The sequence below is a fragment of the Silene latifolia genome, unplaced genomic scaffold (genome assembly GCF_048544455.1).
Source record: "Silene latifolia isolate original U9 population unplaced genomic scaffold, ASM4854445v1 scaffold_57, whole genome shotgun sequence".
Classification (NCBI taxonomy): domain Eukaryota; kingdom Viridiplantae; phylum Streptophyta; class Magnoliopsida; order Caryophyllales; family Caryophyllaceae; genus Silene; species Silene latifolia.
In genome coordinates, this window is record NW_027413480.1 from 4647838 (window position 1) to 4652854 (window position 5017).

Sequence of the window (5017 nt, forward strand, 5' to 3'; positions counted from 1 at the left end):
TGGTCTTGTTGTCTTTTGATAAATCCCTTTACTAGATTGAAAGATTAGTAATTTGAATTATCGTTAGATTGGAATTTCTCTTGAGTGAAAGCTTTGAGAAATTTCGGGGAATTAAGACCGCAAGGTTAATTTGAGCACAGATCGAAAGGCTTGCTTAAACCCCCTGAGACTGTATTTTAGGAGTTCCGCTACCTTATTCTCCTGACCATTGCCGAGGTGAACCGAATTTCCCGATCCCCTTTTTATCCTGTTGAGAAATTTCATTTAGCATTTAGTCAATTAGTCAACCAATCTCAAAACCCCCCAATTAATTGTTACTTTTATAGACTGAAAAATAGCAAACAAAATCAGCCTTGTCTCTCTGTGGTTCGACCCTTACTATCACTAGCTATAGTTTTAGTTTGGAATTATAAACTTAAAATTTGATACAAAACGACGGTATCAAATTTTGGCGCCGTTACCGGGGAGACGGTGTAATTCTGTTTGCTTTATTTTAGTTTATTTTTCTTGTCTCAAGGAACTTTTGTTCCTTGAGGCCGTTGCTTACCTTTGCTTCTAGTTTTGCTTTTGCACAGTTAGAAGACAGGTTTTTGAGAGGAAGACTTGAGTACTCTCATTTTGGCAATTATGGCTACAATATATGATAATCTGCAGCCAAAGGAACACCATCTTCCAAAGGGGCACCAGTTACCTACCCCTACTACGGGTAACTTCGAGTTTAGTTCCTCTTATATCGACTTGGTGGAGCGAAATCAGTTTGTTGGTCTACCAGATGAGGACCCCCTGAAGCATATGGAGATTTTCACAGACTATTGCTGTTCCATACCTATACTAGCTGGGGTAACTCAGGATGAAGTAAAGGGGTTGATGTTCTTATACTCCTTGAGGGATTCAGCGCGAGATTGGTACCACTACCTTGATAGGGTAGCAACTGGAGTCACGGACTGGACATCTCTAGCATTAGCCTTCTACAAGAAGTACTTCCCACTTTCAAAGACTGACGCCTTGAGAAGTAAAATCACAAGTTTCCAGCAAGGAGCCGATGAGGATTTTTGTGAAGCATGGGGACGTTTCAAAAGTTTGGTCCGAGCTGTCCCTCACCATGGCTTCCAGCAATGGTATCTTTGCAACCTATTTTATAATGCTCTATATGATGATTATAAGGTCAACCTGGATGCAGCTGCTAATGGCAGGTTCCAAAACAATACCGGTCAAAGTAAAGGTTGGAACACTATTGAAGAGATGGCAGTTCATAGAGCTGAGTTTGGAAGTTCACGTGGAAAGTCACGAAAGCAAAGTGATGAAATGAGTGCCGTTGTGACACTTATAACTTCTATTACTGCCCGTCTCGAGAAGCTCGAGATATCTGAAGCTTCCAAGGAGAAATTTGAAATACCTGTTCAAAACTCAGATGAGATCGAGAAGTTGAGAGAGATGGTCCAACTCCTTTTGGTTCAAGTGGCGAATATGGAAGCAGCCGGGATTGATTCCTCAAAGAATTTTGTGAAGCAATTGAAGAATATGGAGGCTAAGCAAGTTGCTAATTCTTCAAGCAAATGTGAAGGGCCGGTTGAGAAGATTAATGCCATTAATCTCATAAGTGGCCTCTCTTATGAAAATCCCGACGAGCCAAAGGAAGACTCGGGAAATGATGAAGAAGCTCGTTTAAATTCTGGTGCAAAAACGAGCTCAATTGCCAGTACTTCTGGTCGATCGACCACCATTGTCAGTCGATCGACTGAAGCGTCAGATAAAATAGTTTCTGGTCAGAAACTATTCACACCCAGCATAGCCAGTCGATCGACCAACATCACCAGTCGATCGACTGGATCACCTGACGAACTCAATTCTGAACAGGAACTGTTCACGCCCAGCCAAGTTGGTCGATCGACCACTCATTTCAGTCGATCGACTGGAACTCCAGAGCAGGATGCAAATCCGTCAACTAGTTTGCATGATTCTTCACTCATTGATGATTTGACGAGGGTTTTAAACCTACGGAAGCCGAAGGTTACTGATCCTACGGCCAGCGTTGCAGTCCCGTATCCGGAGCGTTTGAAGACTACTAAGCTGGAGCGTAAGTTTGGTAAATTTCTGGAGATGGTCCAGAATCTCGAGGTAACGGTTCCTTTCACTGATCTAATTACCTAGGTACCCTCTTACGCTAAATTTATGAAAGATATTTTAAATCGTAAGAGAAATTTTCGTGATGATGGTAATGTTTCTTTTGTGGAAGAGTGTAATGCTCTTTCGCAAATTAATGTGCCACCTAAGTTAAAGGACCCAGGTAGTTTTTCGATTCCTTGCACTATAGGTAACCACGTCATTGGAAAGGCCCTTTGTGACTTAGGGGCTAGTATCAGTGTCATGCCGTATTCTGTTTGCGAAAGATTAAATATTGGTAGACTTAAGGTGACTGATATTACCGTTCAAATGGCAAATAGATCGACTCAGAGACCTATAGGTGTTCTAGAGGATGTACCCGTTCGAGTGGGTAAGTTTTTTATTCCTGTCGATTTTGTTGTTTTGGACATTGCAGAGGACAGTCAGATACCTATTATTTTAGGCAGGCCGTTCTTACATACAGCTGGGGCTGTAATAGATGTCAAATGCGGAACCATCACCTTAGAGGTAGGGGATGACACCATTGAGTTCAGTCTTGCCCACAAGGCGACTGAACCTGCTGATGAGGATACGTGTTATTCCATTGATATTGTTGACAGGGCTGTTACTTGTAATTGGAGGGAATCCTTAGCCAAGGATCCCTTAGCTGATCTAACCCGTTTAGGTGAGTGTGTAGGTTATACAGTGGAGAATGCTGAGGAGCCAGATGCTTTGGTAGCCTCAATGGAGAGCTACGAGCTCAATGAAGAAGAAGATGAGATGCTTTTGAGCCTGGCCAACGGGAACTTGGTCAACACTTGCTACACCATTGAAGCTGATTCTGTCTATGCTGTAGAGGTAAAGGTACCGGAGCGTAAGCCACTTCCTCCTAATCTTAAGTATGTTTTTCTAGATGATACGGAGCAGTACCCAGCTATTGTTTGCTCTAAGCTTAATGATGACCAGCTGTCTGCTTTGATGTGTGTGCTTAAGAAAAACAGGAAGGCCTTGGGTTACTCTTTGGATGACATTAAGGGCATCAGCCCTGATGTTTGTATGCACAGGATAGAGTTGGAAGAAGGCCACAAGCCTTATAGACAGGGTCAACGCAAGTTGAACCCGAAGATGCAGGAAATTGTTATGGCTGAGGTGATGAAACTACTCGATGCAAGTATTATTTATACAGTTGGCAACTCCAAGTGGGTTAGCCCAGTTCAGGTAGTCCCAAAGAAAGGAGGGACTATCGTGGTTAAAAATGATAAAAATGAATTAATACCAACTCGAGTAGTGACAGGGTGGCGGATGTGCATTGATTATAGACAGTTGAATGCGGCCACCAAGAAAGACCACTTCCCCCTCCCTTTTGTTGACCAAATGACTGAAAGACTTGCTTCTAACAAATTTTTCTGTTTTCTAGACGGATATTCAGGGTTCTTTCAGATCCCTATTCATCCGGATGATCAGAGTAAGACCACTTTTACCTGTCCACATGGTGTTTTTGCATATCGTAGAATGCCTTTCGGATTGTGTAACGCCCCTGCTACCTTTCAGAGGTGCATGATGGGGATTTTTTCTGATTATATAGAGAATATTATGGAAGTATTCATGGATGATTTCTCAGTTTATGGTAGTGACTTTGATCGTTGTTTAGCTAACCTTGATAAAGTTATGCAGCGTTGTATAGATGTTAATCTTGTTTTAAACTGGGAAAAGTGTCAGTTTATGGTCAATGAGGGAGTTGTGTTAGGGCATCTGATTTCTGATAAAGGTATACATGTTGATAAGGCAAAGGTGCAGGTGATTGAGCAATTACCTCCTCCCGTGAATGATAAAGGAGTAAGGAGTTTCCTTGGTCACGCTGGTTTTTACCGGCGTTTCATTAAGGATTTTTCAAAAATTGCTAAACCACTTACACATTTGCTCCTTAAGGATGCTGTCTTTGAATTTACTGATGAGTGCCTTACCGCTTTTAATAGGTTAAAGGAGGCCCTAGTTTCTGCGCCAATCATTCGGCCGCCTGATTGGGACCTCCCGTTTGAGATCATGTGTGATGCTAGCGATTATGCGGTCGGTGCAGTTTTGGGACAGCGGAAGAACAAAGCTTTGAATGCCATATATTATGCGAGCCGAATTCTGGATGAGGCTCAAATCAATTATTTTACCACTGAGAAGGAGTTTTTAGCTGTAGTTTTTGCCTTAGACAAATTTCGGTCTTATTTGTTGGGTTCTAAGGTTATTGTTTATACTGACCATGCAGTGTTGAAGACTCTCTTTATTAAGAAAGATGCGAAGCCGAGGCTTTTGAGGTGGATACTCCTTTTGCAGGAGTTCGATTTGGAGATCAAAGACAAGAAAGGAGCTGAGAATGTGGTGGCTGACCACCTATCTCGTCTGCAGCTGACAGAAAGGGAGGATTCGTTACCTATTAATGATTCTTTTCCTGATGAGAGTCTGTTAGCTATTACTACTTCAGGGTCTTATCCACCTCCGTGGTTTGCTGATTTTGCTAACTTTGCTGTGACAGGTAGGATACCACCCGAGCTTTCATGGCAGCAGAAGAAGCGGTTTGCCTATGATGCTAGACAATATTTTTGGGATGATCCTTATGTTTTCAAGGAATGCGCAGACGGTCTCATCCGGAGATGCGTACCTCAATGGGAGGTGAAGGATATCCTAGAGGCTTGCCACTCTTCTGCTTATGGTGGTCATCACGGTCCGTCCAGGACTATAGCTAAGCTACTCCAATCTAGTTTCTATTGGCCAACTTTGCATGCAGATTGTCGCAATTTTGTTGCTGAGTGCGATGCTTGTCAAAGATCGGGGAATATTTCCAAGAGACATGAGATGCCACAGGTAGGCATTCTTGAGGTTGAGATTTTCGATGTCTGGGGCATTGACTATCAAGGACCTTTTC

At 42.6% G+C, this 5017-nt stretch overlaps 1 non-coding gene across 1 annotated transcript; it reads right to left on the reverse strand.

Moving 5' to 3' along the window:
- Positions 1 to 1000: 1000 nt before the first annotated feature.
- Positions 1001 to 1109, reverse strand: LOC141639885 (small nucleolar RNA R71). Its single transcript, XR_012542746.1, has one exon. It is a non-coding gene; the product is annotated as a small nucleolar RNA R71 (small nucleolar RNA).
- Positions 1110 to 5017: the final 3908 nt, after the last annotated feature.